The sequence below is a fragment of the Coturnix japonica genome, chromosome 2 (assembly GCF_001577835.2).
Source record: "Coturnix japonica isolate 7356 chromosome 2, Coturnix japonica 2.1, whole genome shotgun sequence".
Classification (NCBI taxonomy): Eukaryota; Metazoa; Chordata; class Aves; order Galliformes; family Phasianidae; genus Coturnix; species Coturnix japonica.
In genome coordinates this window covers 9,378,313-9,395,222 of record NC_029517.1, presented here as the reverse complement: position 1 = coordinate 9,395,222, position 16,910 = coordinate 9,378,313, and the positions used below count along the sequence as shown (strand labels likewise).

Below are 16,910 nucleotides of genomic sequence, written 5' to 3'. Positions count from 1 at the left end.
TAATTTGGTTGGTTTCAGCTTGATCATGTGGATACACTAGTTTAGCTGGAAATTTGTGTGAAGTCACAGAAAAGCTGCAACTTTTTCAAGCATAGCGACAGACTGTTTGGGTACAAAGACACACACATACAAAATGCAAACAAAAAAGCAAAGGTATGTAAGCACATCCATACATATGGACACATGTAGAATTTTTTTGTCAAGCTTCCTGAATAAATAATTCGGCCTTGGAGAAAGGGGATTCATAATCATTGTCTTTTCAGCAATGAAATGGTTCTATTCAAATGCTTCATTCAGCCTGGCTTTCCTGGCAATTAAATCCCCCATTAGATACGTTTATGTTCTATTTTATCAACTTCCATTGTGTTACAGAATTACTTCCAGCAGACCATGAAAGCCTTGTTCTGCCCAGGAGAGGAAAAGGTTCTCTTCACTCCTTTGGCCCTGAACAGACACCTTCACAGCAGTGCTCACCAAGGAGAGAGGCAGATCCTTCCTTAACACCCAATGGGACCAAAACAACCAGGGGTGAAAGGAAACATTTTCAGACGTAACAACATGATTTACACGCTATCACACCCTTGACACCACAGAATCCTGAAATCCTGACTATTACACAGAGCAGTGAGACTTGGGCTTATCAACAGCAGATTTCAGACATAGTCAATACCTAAACCCTACACTGCTGGGTACCAAACCCCTGTTCAGCCTCTCAGCCTCTTACATTAAATATTCTCTAGAGTCTACATATCTTCTGGATATGCCTTGTCTTGGCTGCCTGCTGTGAGCCTGGAGCTGATCAACTCTGTGGTTTGAGACCCGTTCAGACTCATCTACACATACTACCTGTGGTCCTCTCAGAACAAGATCATGCCCAAGAAAAAAAAGGAGAGCTCCTCTTCGTTAGTTAACTCAGCTGATAAATGTCTCATGCTGCTGTATAAAGGGGCAAAAGAGCACTGAAATCAACAGAACGACAGGCACTTTGAAAGAAATGTATCAGGAGGATACGCTTTACATTTATGATACTGTACACTATACGGATTAAGCTAAATTACTTGCTATAACTGAATAACCTTTTAGCATGAGAAAAAACAAAAACACATGAGGAAAAGGGCAAGCGTGAGTTCTTGCGTAGGCATTACCTTCAAGTTTGGAAGAGCCACAACTTGGTTCCTAGGCCTGATGCACCTGTACTCAGTGGAAACCGAAACCATCCATCACTGCCATCTGAATCTCTGCATTAGAATTTCCTTGCTGTGTCTCAGTACTTCTCAGCTGTACTTTTTTCACATCTGTCCCAGTAACAATTTGACCCTAGCACAGGTGGGAGTATATTTGTACATTCAGCTCCATAAGTTCAGCTCTACTTTCTATGTACGTGGCTTTCTTAAAATGTTCTTTTATCTTATGGAGGATTACTCAAGGAATGATGCAGAGATCAGAAGTAGCTGATCTGTCCATACATTTGACTCTCTGCTTACTTATCTCACTTGAAGCACTGTGGCAAAAGCAAAGATTGACTAAATCTGAAAACCCTTGTTCACTCAAGAAGTGACACAGAGGTCCTACTATCCCAAAAGTGTCATTGAGACGTACCAAAACGTAATTTTGGCCCACTGCTGTACAAGGTAATCAAACTAAGGTATAACTGTTAATTTAACACAATTCCATTGACTTCAAAGGACTCATACTACTGTAATGGAGCAGAATTCACTTTATGAAGGAGCCAGTGTGTTAAGGTCAGATGAAATAGGCACATGAAAGCACTTCATCATTCCTTCTCCTTGTACTTCACTGTGCAACTCAATGATTTGCACCACTGAGTGCCAAAGCAGCCTGCTAGTGTCTCTAGACAAGGCTGGCTGAGGATTACCCTCTGAAATGACATTAAACTGGTGAAGCATTTCAGTGCTTTTAGGATTGGCCAGCGCGAGCCATACTCTAATCCTGCTTCAAACTCCTCACCTTTTTTGTCATATTTCCTCGAGTTTTCACGTGGAAAAAGCTCTGTGCAGTCACTGCAGTGAAGATTAGTCTTTTGTGATAAGGTGGGAGGGATAGTTCAGTGATCTCACATGTGGCACAGCAGTTCAACACCTCTGTCATCCAGAGCAGATCCATAGCATTATTTTCAGATGTAGCTCTTCTACATTTATATTTTTAATAAATATGTTCAGTTTCTGCTGTTGGTTCTTTCTCCTCCTTGTCACTTGATCCAAATGTCCCCAACAGAAAGTAGTAGCATCAGTCCCAGTGTTTCAGTCTCACACTGACACAGAGGTCTGGTGCTGCTGGGGTACGCTGCTAGTTAATTAATAGAAGCAAATGTAAAGCAACACATGAAGAAACCACAAACCAAACTAAAAACATGTTTTAAATGAAGTGGCCCTCCATCTTTTACAGTCAGGTATGCAGTAGCTACTGACATCATTGTTACTAATATTATCATTACTGGTCAACTGTTTGATACTTCTTCCATCCTCTATGGTGCCTGTCTTACCACTGAGGGTGTTCTATGCCAAATGGGGATGAACTGAGGTGGAGATGTTGGGTATTAGAGTTACCTGGAGTCCTCCACACTAGTTGAGTTGTGCCTGGAGGAGATGGAGAGTGTGCGGTCACTTGTCTTAACCCAGCCTTCATTTCTGCTTCCCTCACCTGTAACAAGGCCATAGGAACCAGCAAGAGTGATTAAAGCATTATTGTCACCAGCCATAAGAGAGCACGGTCATGAGTCCTCCTGGCCTTTAATAACTGCCAGCCAAAGAGAATAAAACAATATTAATTTATATTCATTACAATAAATTAACAGACTAGAGCCCTTCAGTCCTTCACATCCCTCTCCCCAAGCTCTGGCTGCAGCAGCAGGTGCTGGGGAGATCGTAGGGGCAGTCCACAGAATCACAGAATCACAGAATTACCCGGGTTGGAAGGGACCTCAAGGATCATGTAGTTCCAACCCCCCTGCCTGGCAGGGCCACCAAACTTACACATTTACTAGATCAGGTTGCCCAGGGCCCCGTCCAACCTGGTCTTGAACACCTCCAAGGACGGGGCATCCACAACCTCCCTGGGCAGCCTGTTCCAGGACCTAACCACCCTTCTAGTAAAGAACTTTCCCCTAACATCCAACCTAAAACCAGTCCAGGAAAAGAAGCAAACCAACCAGCTGGCCCCAGGTCCGCTTCCAAATGAAAAAGCTCTCCATGTATCCAAGGGGTGCTGCAGCTCACAGGCTTTGGAGTGTCTGTCTTTGTGTGTATGTCTCTGGATATGCACAAATATATGCTATATTTTAATATATGTTATTTGCTTAAGGGCTACTTCCCATGTGCCAAATCAAGGTATTGGCACTGAATCGTCTGGCCAGTGCTCCCACTACCAGGAAAACAGGAATAAGAGGCTGTTTGTCTCTTTGTTTAAGCCCCTTTTCCTTTCTCTTCCCTCCTCCTCCTGCACATCCTGCCCTCTTGCTGCCATTCTCCCAAATGGCTTCAAATCACTAAGCTGGCACAAAACTGACACAGCAGAAAATATGATAAATGCTTCTAAGGCTGGAGAGTTGAAGCTGTTTTCCAGAGGGTCAAAAGGCTGAGGAGCTGGAGGAGGCAGGGAGGGGTGGGGCACAGAGGGATTTTCCTGTTTCACAGCCTCATCCTCAAGCACCAGTGGTTTCTTTCTTATTTCCCCTCATTTTGCAAACACAATTTCACAGAATCGTAGGGGATGGAAGGGACCTCCAGAGATCGAGTCCAACCCCCAATTTGTCTTTCCTCACCACCTCTGAGTGCCTTGGAGCCATCCTGGGGCACCCATGGGGAAAACAGCCTTGTGCAGATGCTGCATCAGCACAGCAATGCTCTGCACTGGCTCTGGGGAAAGGAGGGAAGTCAGATAAGATATAAGGAATTCCCAGCCCTAGCATTAAATCAGCAACAGTGGCATTTCCAGGGATGCTGATGAGACAAGGCCAAGCTTCTGGAATGCTGATCTGAGAAGCCCAAATATAAGGAGGACTGTTGTGGTTTATCCTGGCAGGTGGCTCAGCACCATAGAGTCATTTGCTCACTCTACCTGGAAATTCCTATGTTCCAGTTTCTGTCCGTTTCCCCTTGTCCTGTCTCCACACACTGCTGAAAAGAGTCTGGCCTCACCACTTTGCCCCCCACACCTCAGATATTTATAAACCTGGATCAAGTGCCCTCTCAGTCTTCACAAGGCTAAACAGACCCAGTTCACTCAGCCTTTCTTCACAGCAGAGATGCTCCAGGCCCTTCACCATCTTTGTGGCCCTCCGCTGGATTCTTTCTAAGAGATCCCTGTCTTTTTTGTACTGGGGAGCCCAGAACTGGACACAGTATTCCAGATGAAGCCTCACAAGGGCAGAGTAGAAGGGGAAGATCCCCTCCCTAGACCTGCTGAACACGCTCTTTTTAATACACCCCAGGATGCCATTGGCCTTTTTGTCTACAAGGGCACACTGCTGGGTCATGGCCAACCTGTCGTCCACCAGGACGCCCAGGTCCCTCTCTGCAGAGCTCCTGTCCAGCAGGTCTTCCCCCAACCTGTACTGGTGCATGCAATTATTTCTACCCAGGTGCAAGACTCTACACTTGCTTTTGTTAAACCTCATCAGGTTTCTTACAGCCCAGCTCTCCAACCTGTCCAGGTCTCGCTGAATGGCAGCACAGCCTTCAGGCATGTCCTCCCAATCCTCCCAACTTTGTATCATCAGCAAACTTGTTGAGGGTGGCTGCTATCCCTTCGTCATGGTCATTGATGAAGATGTTGAACAGGACCAGACCCAGCTCCGACCCCTTGGGAACACCATTAGTTACAGGTCTCCAACAGGACTCTGTACCACCAATGACAATCCTCTGTGCTCTGCCAGTCAGCCAGTTCTTAGCCCACCTCACTGTCCACTCATCTATCCCACACTTCCTCAGATTTGTTATAATGTCATGGTTGACAGTATCAAATGCCTTGCTGAAATCAAGGTAGACTACTACTGCTTCACAGCAGCTAAGAACATCAGTGTGTTAGAAACATTGATTTTCTCCTAGAAACAAAACATAGCATCATGTCACACACCGAAGAAAACAATTCCATCCTAGCTGAAACTAAGACAGGGACCAACCTCACAGCCTTACCTGCCCCATGTGCTCCTCTCTGCCCACCTCACTCTAAAAATGCCATGGCCTTTCTATGGCATTTCATGGGTAGAGCAGAAGATTAAGTCCCTAGAAACAGATTTTTATACATAGGTAAGATGCTTATTGTTCCCAAAATACTCATATAGGAATAGGTTGTCCAGAGATGTAGTAGATGTCTTGCTCCTGGAGACATTCAAGGTCAGAATGGACAGGGCTCTGAACACCTGATGGAGCTTTATGTGACCCTGTTCGTGGCAGGGCAGTTGTACTACATAACCTTTAATTGTCCCTTACAACTCAAATGATTCTATGGTTCTGTTATATTATCCATAGTAAGTCTAGTCCAACTCTTGTCCTTACTGAAGCAGTGAATGACACACAGTTTGTATGTTCATCTCTCACTGATGAAAAACCAAGAGCAGTGTGCCAAGATGGCCACGGTGAAACCCCACAGGGGAGCAGTGCCTCCACAAGACCATGTGTCCTTTGGGCAAATCCAGCTTCCCATGAGCCTTCCTGCTACCTCCACACATAACTCAGGGTAAAGGGCTCTGCCTTAGTGAGACAGAGATCGTATGCAATGACCTTGTGGCCAAGGACTGAGTCAAGTGGTGGGGTACCCTCCAAACATCAGTTATCTTTACATCTGGGGGGCCCTGAATGTTTGGGATTGTGTAGCTTAGCATGGAACATCAAAGTTTTTGAACTGGCAACCAAGGTCCCCTGAGCTCAAGCACTTACATGATTTCATTATCAATAAATATTTGTGGAACATAAGAAAGGATGACAGCTAGACTTCTTTTTTTAATAGAACACATTAAAATAAATGTAAAATCTGTTCTATGTCATATGATATTATGGTGTTTAACTGGTAATCGTGTTAGTAACGTTTACAATATGCGTACACACACACGTAATTTAAAACACGCACACTACCTGATGCAACCCATCTTCTTGTCGCATCAAGAACTAATGCTAAAAACAGTACAATAAAATCCCACAGAATTTCTGAGCACTACCCCAATACAGGTGGGTTTTTTTTATCCTTCCCAAGAAGAAAATCCAGCCAAGAAGGCTTCAGTCCTTTCTCAGCAGCAGGTCAGCATCTCCTCCCCCACCTTTCTTGGATGACCCACAGTGAAGCAGCCAAAGTAGCAAAGCCTCCAGGTTTGTGTCTCTCTTGTAACACTCTGAAATGTTCTGTATTTCACTGCTGGAGTAGTTAGGTGCAACATCTATTTTTTCAGATCTTCCTATCCATCACCCGGAACATATAGCTGAGGTGTTTGGCTCCAGTACATTTACATGGTAATCAAATCATTAGCCTGGGGGAGGCATAACACATTAACGACTTCAGAAATGTTGGTTAAACTCCAGTCCTGATCAAAGAGACCAAAATTTATTGTCGTTCCTCTAATAGCCGTGTGGTAACCAAAATGAAATCAATTTGATGAAGATAATTAGCTTCCCATCTCCATCGCCACACGCTTAGAACAATTAGGTGGAATGAACTTCCCCTGCTAGCAATATGATACTGTTAGCACATACTAAAATACTTCAATAGCAACAGCCAGGAAACCTTTACTGGAACAACTATTTCTTAAATTAGAAGTTGCTGGTTCACCAGAATCTGAATGTACTCCCAGGAGATTCAGTATCACATGCACAGTTCCTGTGCAGAGCTCACAAATAGGCACTGGAAGAGGTCTTCTAGAGCAGACTGGCATCATCTCAGGCCTTTGCCTGGGCTTGGAACTCCTCCTTCCTGCTCCTGAAGAGTGGATACAGTGCCCACTGCTGGGGCAAGGCTGGTCCCTGTAAGCTCAGCCAGAGACATCCCATTGAACACAGATAATGGCTTCTGAGGAAGCCCGTTCAATGTGCCCTGGCAAGGTGGCAAGGGAGGATGCCAGGGTGAAGCTCAGCAACACTTTGGGACAGGAGGGTGGCTGCTCCCACCAGCTGGGTTAACCATAGGCTCTGTATCCCACCTCTCCCATTTGCCAAGCTCCAAGCACAATTATTTTTCTCATTGAGAGGTCTTTGTATCAGTTTGCAGCTGAGTAGGAAAAGTAAATTAAACCTCTGTGGAATAAGGAAACCTTCTTCCAGTTTCATACTTACTGGACCCAGAATTTCTCTTTGCTTGAGCTTCATAGGCAGAATATATTAGCTCCCACACTAATCAAATAATGGAAAACTTGATTTGTTCATATACTCATTAACAAGCAGTCAAAATGCTTTTCCAGTTTTCAAAAAAATAAAATATTCCATTTGTGAACATTCAGCTGATACTCATTTAATTTATTCTGAATGTCTGAAAACGTATATAATTGCATGGGTTTTAGCAGAAATGACCCATATCTTTTCAACACAGACCTTCAGCTACACAATAACTATTGCCAGCACTTTGAAACAGAGGTAAAAACTAAATGACTGAGGAACACAGGACTGACTTCTGGTCAAAGATTCTGAAAACTTCACCCAAAATTCCATTCTGTGCCTGTCAAAGAAACAAGATATTTTATTCCTGATATTATGCCATCTGGAAATAGCAGTCTTTGTATTTCCTTCTATTTTAAGACCTTACATCGTGCATATCTTAAAAGACAACTTTCCAACAGAAAATAACTTATTATATCACTTCTATGCAATTTCTGCCTTTGCATTTTCAGACAGTCCCTCTACAATATCATGTTGTTTAGTGTTGCACCCAAATCAGTACAACATTTGATACAGGTTTTCCAGCAGCACCCCCAGACATCACAGTGAGAAGGATTTTATAGATGAAGGAGGTAGAAGCGCTATTTTCCAAAATAAAATCTACTGTGTGCCCTTTTCTCTTCCAATTGTGCCCCCCTTTTGCTGCCCTTGGAGTCCTCCCTGGGCACATTTTAGATAAGGGCAACCTACGTCTCCTTATCTGAAAGTCTCAACAAAGTTTATCTGGCTGCAAAGAATTTGGAGACAAAGCAGTGGAAGTAAATGCAAAAGGAGAAAGAGGAAAAGGAAAACATTAGCATCAGTGTAAATAGTAATCCACACCAATCTCATTCCATGACAGAGATGGAACTAGGTCCCAACATGCAGGCTGGAACCATAGGCAGACAATGAGACTGCTCTTTGGAGAAACTGACTTACTTGATTCCTCCTGCATCCTAGAAAAGGACTATGAATTAATCCTCTCATACTATGTATAACGAACAAGTTAATATACAAGAAAGAAATCTACCTAAAGCCATATAGTATGAAGTCATGTAACTGGCTTAGAAAGGTTCTGCTGATGGAGGCTGAGACAGCATTCCTGCAAGCCAGCAGTGCCTGCTTGTACTGTTCTTATACTATTCTAGAATCAGCCTTCATCTATTGTTAAAAACAGAGGGTAATTAGAGGTTGGCTTGGCCCACTAAAGCCATTTTGTAATATTTAACTTCTATTTTTTTAATTGGTAATCAGTCCAGGACCAAATAAAGCATCCCTTTGGGCTCATTATGGATACTGTAAGTCTTTTCCAACTTTGGTGATTCTATCATCTCATAGTTCTCAGAATGTTTTACTAGACCTTGTTAGACCTCGAGGTTGTTACTTTAATTTCTTTTCAGCTGGATCTACTTGTGCACAATAGAATATGACTGTAACCTCAAACAGAATCTGAAGAGGACAGTTTATGTGCAAGGCGCTATGCGCGTTTACCATGAGTATATAAGGAACCAAGGCTGTAAAGCAATTAGACTCTCCCCCCCACCCCCACCTCATTCTTCTTGATGAAGAAACCACACAAATTATTCATGTACTTAATCACAGTCTTTGATATTCTCAGTGGAAATACTATGATGAATAATCAGAGCAAATGACCAAAATTCTTGTGTAATGAGCCCTGTGTTAATTGCCCCACTGTCCATTCAAATACAAAAAGTACTAATGAAGCACGCAGTCTCATCATCTTCAGACTGACTTTTGTTAGACCTCTGTTAGAAGTTATTCACCCAAGAGAAATAGCAGAACGTGATGAACTCCAGTGCAGGGCCTTGCCTTTCATCTGGAAGTGAATGTCCTTCAGTGGGACCTGACTCAGAATCACCCATAGTGACCCCAGTCTCACCCAGCCATGGCTCCCTTACCACATTACACACCACAGACATTCAAGATTTGACAGCAGTGGGATGGATAAAGGCTGCATCTTTTTTCTCTACTTCAGTGGGACAAGTTTTCATCTTTATGAGACTTCTTACTGGCTATGGGATTTAGGAGATGATACACATCCTTTCAATAAAATGAGCTGTAATGCAGATACTCTGCCCATTCACAAGAAGTTTACCAGAGTTACCACAGCCAAAGAGTAAGACAAGCAAGGAACATGTATGTGCCTTCAGAGCAGAACTGGACACCAGAGTGCTTTTGGCATTGATGACTATTTTCTATTTATGCCCCATGCAGGAGAGGGAAATGGAGCATCTGGAGACTCTCTGGACCTACATGAAGGTTAGTTTGATCATGTGGACTGAAGCCTGATCTGAAATTTCCTTAACAAACAAGTTATTTTCATACACTACCTTTGGTTATTCAGCCAAATGCTCTGGACTGCCAACAAAACCTTTAGACCTTTCCCACATTGCAGCTTCCCAATGGGCTCTCAATGGGGATATGTGGCCATCCTGCATAATCCATGCTCTAGGCCATGGGATGGATATAGTGAACCTGCCCAACCCCTGCCCCACCCCCCCACAGCACTGGAGTAGGATCTCAAAAGCTGTCTTGAAAGATTCAGCCACCTGCTGCTTGTTGGCAACGGGCGACAGAAACTGTTTTCCTTCCCCCTTCCTCAAAAATGATTTGAGATCCCTAGATGGAAAGGTATTCCAAGTGCAAAGTGGTTTTGCTTAAAAAGTACTTAAGAAACATAAGTCTGACTCACAGAACTCATTTCAAACAGATGAACAACATTTGAAAACATATTACGGTCATTATTTCTTCTCCAGCTGAACTTCATCTCTTGAATTTAGTCTTATGTTATGGTCTGATTATTCTCTGAAAGAATTAAATTGGAGGAGGGAAGAAATGAAGGTATTCCCTGGAAATCCTTTCATTTTATTAAAGTCTCTGTTATTGCTTATGTTGTGTTTGTCCAAAACACTTGTCAAGATTTCATTACCCCAATTTAAAACAGCAGCACTACGTCTAAATGTGGTTATGGCTGAAAATGAAAGCATTCTGCAATACTCCCAGAGAGAGCAGAGCATGCTGCTTTCCTGGGCTGAGTTTAGAGAAAATAGGCTATAGATAATGTACACATTCATCCATCAGGTATCATGCTGCAAAGCAACATTGACATGCTAAAGAAGAATTTATAGCCCCAAAACATTAATGAGTCAGACAGAAGTTACCCTTTTTAAGACACAAATGACCAGCACTAATCAGATCAAATGTAACTGCTCATTAAGTGCCATGAATGAGCCTGCCCCTCTGCAAGATTAATTAGCAGCAGTAGCTTCCCAAGAAGAGCTTGTAAAGGGACTCAGTAAGAAATCAGCCCAAATATGCTCTGGGGCATCAAGTCACAGGAGCCTCTCAACACTGGTGGTGGGTAAGAACAGTTGGGAAAATTAGGCTGGGCTTCATGTGGCCCAGAAAGACAGGTACAGCCCAGTGTACTACAAGGCAAGAGTGCAGCATGCACAAAAAATGAAACTTTGAAGAGCAGAGAAAAAGGTTCCCTCACAGAGATGGCTCTCGGGAGCAATGGTTTGCACTCTTGCCTGGTTTGAGAACTTATTCAAGATCATTTTACTTCATAAGACTCAGGCAAGTTTTGTCACCTTGGGTTGATGGCCACGGGTTGGGCAGAGCAAAAAGTCAACATATTGATTACCCTCAGCACGAGGCATTACCCTCTTCTTCTCTTCTTGGTTCTACGTAGTGCAAGAATTCCTTGCACAGGCAGGCTTTTGCCATTTACATCCTCATCTGCCCAGTGTCCAGGACAGACAGGAATGGAAGCTCCAGACTAGAAGGGAGAGGTTCTTAGATCCCCTCTTGGATTCAGCCACAGCCTCATCTATTCATCTTTAAAAGCTGAGAGCTGAAAGGCTGTTTACAAGAAGTGACTGCTTATGATCTATTAGCTTACATTTTTCTCTTTCTAGGAGGTTTGCATGATTTGCCAGCTCGAGGAGCACAAAATAAGCCTAATGACTGTATTCCAGTCTTCTAAGGCAATTTTAAGGCCTGTAATCTATAAAGAATATATGACAGCTTAGGTTAATAGCATAGGGTGGCTGCCACTTAGCCTGGGACTAAGTTGTGATAAACACAGGCCCATTGCACAGAGAAAATAAACATATGAAGGATAGAAAAAAAAACCGAGATAATTATAGGTAGGTATCTTACTTGTTTAAGCCACGTCTTATCCCAGGAAAAGCATGATAGCTTCCCATACTAAAGAACTGCCATTTTACTGAAAATATATTGGAAAATAAGATAGAAAGAGATGTAAAAATACAGGAGGGTTAGATTTAAATTTTTATTCCTGTAAATGTTTCCTCAAGATCTCCCAGTTACTCCTCACTCATTGGGAATCATGTCTACTTGAAACTTTGCATGCATACCTACAGAGTATTCATGGGAGTTTATCTCCTGTAATAGTGAGGCTACTGGTTATGCTGGGCTGCTATTCCTCTTGCTGCTGGCTGAATATTTAGGAGCTTATCCCATTTAGGGGATTACAGAGCAAGATCTTGGCAGAGCAGACAGCATGAGACAAAACCGGTCCATAAGTTTACAGGGCAAGGTATAATGAACTCTTTGAGCCCACAGAGGGTACCAGTGCCTTAGGTGCTAAACATGTTTGTTTATTGCTCCACCAATTCTCTGTTAGTTAGAGTTTATACTTTACACTTCAGCCAAACAAAACAAGTTTAGGGGCGATTTTTTGTCATTGTTCTGATTCAGGAGAAGATGTTTTATTGAGAAATTGATTGCGTACCAAGGGCAGTATTGGAAATATTCCTGTATCTGTGTAAAGTCTCCTCATAAAGTTCATGATGTTTTCCACCTACACATTGCTTTTACAGTTGGGGCTGGGACAACCTGAATATATCTGTGTTCTGTTGGGTTATTTCCCTTCCAGCGTGCCAAATAACAGATATCTCTTTGGATTGAAAAAATACATTTTGGTTGACTGCAAACTCCTAATTTCATTTGGGTATCTTTTTACTTCTCAGTTAAAAGAAGTAAATGCTGCTTTGTACTTTTGAAAAACTATAGTAATTCAAAGCAATTCTAGTTTTCGGGGGTTGGAAATGAAAATCACATTGGGTTGGGCCAATTTTTTTTTGCCTAAATCCCTAAAAGAAGTTGGAACACAGAGGTGTGAGAGCCGCTAGGGCTGGTATTGCCTTGCCTCTGGTTTGCAGCACAACACCAGCAGTATCACAGCTGGCTTAATGCAGGCAGGCACCAAGACCCTGCATCCACCTGCCTAACGAAAACCTCACTTTAGTGATGAGAAAACATTGCTTCCGATCTATGAGAAACTAAACAGCACAGAAGAGTCTGATTAAACACTTTGCCTGATTAGCTAAAACACTTTTACTATCTATCTTTAAACACTTAAAAATCAAGCTGTGATTTCTTTATTATTATTTCCTTTTCATTGTGGAACAGGTTTTCCACTCCTGTGATGAGCACCAGCTCCCAGGCACCTGCGGTTATCTGGGCCATGGAGTCACCTCAGCACCTTGCCCCCCCAGCCTTCATTCCACCACCACCTAATCCCATCACTGCTGCTCCCAGTACCACCTCAGCACCAGACACGAGGACACAAAGGACAGGGGACACCTTGGGCTTGATGTCTTTTCATGGTGTCCTCTGGGAAGAGCTATCCATTGTGTAGTTTATCAAATCAATAGATGCCATTAATATCTCTGGTAGGATGCAATTGTATATCAGCACTGCTTGCATCTGCTGTCAGCCAGATGTCTGGGAGTTGTTTTATTCTACAGAAAGATTCAGGTCTGGCTGTTCAATCAGTAGAATGTTCAGTGTGTGCAATCCCATAGACCAGCACATTAAACTCAAAAACATCTAATGCCACAGACTTACATATTATACGTCTAGTCCTGAAGAGCAGCAAAATTCACATGATGTAAATGCTGGAGACGTAGCTATTTAAAACCAGAAAGCTTCTGTGCCTTTAAAACAGCTAAACTCTACTTTCAGTGTTATGCTTTACTAAATATTGTGATGGGAAAGTTAATGGGAAAGGACTAGGTGAGCCAGGGGAGGGAGTCACTTTTCTTTTTATCAGCAGATCTAAAATTATTCTACTTTCATGGTTGTTTTAAGATATTTTGTCGACAGCATTTTTCAAAGCAAAATACCACCGCTGCCCTGACAGACCAATTATATTCCCTTACAATGTCCTACAGGCATATGAATTATGAACCAGCACAGTTCTGCCTGCCTCTATAGACAAACTGAACATGCATAATATTGTGTTTCCCCCATTTGCGTGACTCGGTGTGCCCTCTGGTGGCATTTCTTCCCAACAACATCGCTGTGTGCTCCAACCTCCCATGCTGGGAATGCCCGGGGCCAGCACTTCTGCAAATGCATAGAATGGAGATTTCAGGAAAGAGAAGAAAAGTAAGGCAAATGCAGCCTCCATCGGCTTAGTGGTAGAAGACCGCACCTGAAATGCACAGATCAGCACAGAGCTGCTGTTCCACCACAGCCCAGTCGCTTCTGTCATTCATCCCTGAAGTTCTGATGTAGTTTGGTGCTGATTTATTCTTTGAAAATCAGCACACTTGGAAAAATGAAACGTGAAGAGCTGATGTTGTTAACAGAACTGCATTGCTGGAAAACCAATGTCATGGAGATGGCTTCTCTTATGCGGAAAAATGGTGCAGCCCTAAGGCTATGAGAGCCTGCAGCACATGTTCTTTGTTGAAACCCTTGGACCAGAGATGCTCTCAACACACATGTAAAGGGCCAATCAAACAAGCATCTGGGCTTCACCTGCAGCAGCTGGTGGAAATGTTAGCCCTGGTTCAGGAAGGTGGGAGGACTGGCCATGGGGAGCAAAGTTGTGTTTGAGACCCTCCCAACTCTGAAGATCTGCATAAGGTCAGTTATGAGACAGTTGACTACCAGCAGCCTTTTTATGCCCAGAGCTCGTAAGTCTGAATGACCTCTCACCAGTATCTCTTGGTCCCCAGAGCCAAAGGACAAGCCCCAAAACTTTGAATTTATATTGGATTTAATGACTTTTTTATTTTTTTTTTTACAGTAAGGGTGGTGAAGCATTGGAACAAGTTACCCAGAGAGGTGGTGGATGTCCTGTCTTTGCAGACATTCGTGGTCAGGCTGGACAGGGCTCTGAGCACCTGATTGAGCTGTAGGTGTCCATGTTCAATGCAGGGAAGTTGGAGTAGATGCCCTTTAAAGGTCCCTTCCAACTCAAATGCTTTTCTAATTCTGTAATTCTGCAAATCCTCTGAACCAAGGTAGTCAGACCTTAGGTTAATGAGCCTCCCTCCACAACACTTGAAAGTTAAAGAACTGTGTTCTCAACCATCTTCCAAGCACCCCTCAAACAGGTCCCCAGAAAGGGGACCCCAACCACATCTTCACACCCAACCACCACCAGTCCCAATCCCCATCCCAGAGCTGGCATTTCCACCAGCTGACTCATGTACTTGAAGAGAGACTACTCCAAGATATCAGCAAATGTTTTAGGAAAACCTCTCTGCTTATTGGCAGTTTCCTACAAAGTCCATGCATGGACAGAGCTGCAGCACTGAGCCCACTGCTGAGCTCCTCTGCCTTGAGGCTGGGCTCTACTTGCAGGGTTAAGGCCTGTATTTACATTGTGAAATAGTTCGTTTCCAGCAGGAGCTCCATACCTTGTTGGCAGAACTGCCTGCATTTGGAGGTCATTTGTTCCGTTGCTTCTGGAGAAGAGGAGATAATTTTAAACACTTGTAATCAGCTTATTAACAAAGTGGATCAGAAGTCAGATACCATTTCTCCTATGATTTTGTACTTGTAAACTTCAGGAACACAAGTCAGAGGAAAAATCAAAAGGATATTAAATAAGGATCAAGATCAAATTAAGCCGGATTAAAATAGCTCTACATGTTACCGAGTCTTTGTTGCAAGGTGGTATGGACATCCAGATAAATTAATCTTTGGCCTTCAGGAAGATGGAAAAATAAACATAAAGGAGGCTATTTACAGAACAGATAGGTTGGGGCAAAAAAGGAAAAAGTCAAATACGGACTTGTTCTAATGTTTGCTTTTACTTTTCTCTCCCATTTCAAGTCACTTTGAGCAACGCATCTTAGATCCAATAACAGAAAGTGCTGGTCCTTTGGTAAGGAGAATATCATCTTTCTTAAATTTCAGTTATGAATCCAGTGTTCTAGGAGACTGGGGAGGAGGGCTTTTGGTCTGCTTTGTGGGTCTTTTTATAGGGCCATAATCACCTTGATTTCTCAGCCTATGAAGACATCAGGATCCATCTGAGCTGAGACCCATGCCCTGAGTTTCACCCGGATCCTGCTCAAATACCCCCCCATCCTCAGCCCCCTGGTATCACTGCACTGAGTCACACTGTCTTCCTCCAAAAGAAAACTGATGTGACATCAGCCTCCCTGTCCCACAGCCTGGCCCTCCTACTCTTCCACAGACACTTGTTTAATCTGGTTTTCCATCTTCTAACTCCTTCAAGTGCCTTAGTGACTCAAGCCCATTGCCTTTACACCCACTCTCATCCTTGCTCTGAGCACTTTCTGTCCTTTCCATATATATTTCTCCTACGCACACACATCAAAGCTTTCACCAGTGTGTCAAAGTCCCAAGTGGGAGACACCAGGCCCTGTCCTGTAGCACCACAAAGCCCTACCATTGGTGTCCTTCTGGGCCTCCACATGAGCTCACATATCGATGACACACAAACCCACCTCTTTCTAGATCTGTTCCTCCTACTAAAAATACTGGTTAGCCCAACTTCTCCCCATTCTAGTGATGGGGAATTAGTTTTCTTTTAGTTCTAATGTAATGCTCCGCCATTTTGTGATGACATCACATTCTTCTTTGCACAAACATGTCCTTATTGTGAAGGCCCACTAAGAGCCACTTGCCATTTGCTCACGCTCCTAATGCTGCACCTCCAGTACCTGCTTGTCCCCAGAAGGAACCCCACTGAGTCAACAGAATGGCTGTGAAGGCATCATAGGTTATGATGACAACAATGATACTGGGCTAACAAACACTAACTTCCCATACATCATTCTCCAGAAGTACCTCAACCTACTCATCTCTGTTCCCAACAGAACAGTACTCAAGGCTTGGAGATGGTGTTGCCTTGTGACATCCATATTTATCTTTGCAGGGATATGGCCCTGTCCACTATTTCCTCTTTCCTTCAGTGCACTGCTCAGAGTCGGTTTATTGTATCCTAAGAACTTTTCAGTGCTTTTTTTTCCAAAATAAAATACTAGCCTGACAAAAATTGAATTATTAAAGATTCCACTGAAAGTACATGCTTGCAGCAGAGCAAGCAAAGAACAAGAAAACACAGATAAAAGGTAGATGCAGGGCCCCTTCCAGCATTACTATTCTGTAACTGCGACATTCAATTTTGCTCCAAGAGCTGAAAAGACATCCTAAGCAGCAAGGCTTAAACGCAGACAAAAACCACCAAGTGATGAGCAGGAACGATTCTGTGTGAGCCCACTCTTAAAAATGCTT

At 43.2% G+C, this 16,910-nt stretch overlaps 1 long non-coding RNA gene across 1 annotated transcript; it reads left to right on the top strand.

The window, feature by feature from the left end:
* Positions 1-9,239: 9,239 nt before the first annotated feature.
* Positions 9,240-14,017, top strand: LOC107308889. The gene is made up of 3 exons (XR_001552978.2): positions 9,240-9,515; positions 9,594-9,638; positions 12,819-14,017. It is a non-coding gene; the product is annotated as an uncharacterized LOC107308889 (long non-coding RNA).
* Positions 14,018-16,910: the final 2,893 nt, after the last annotated feature.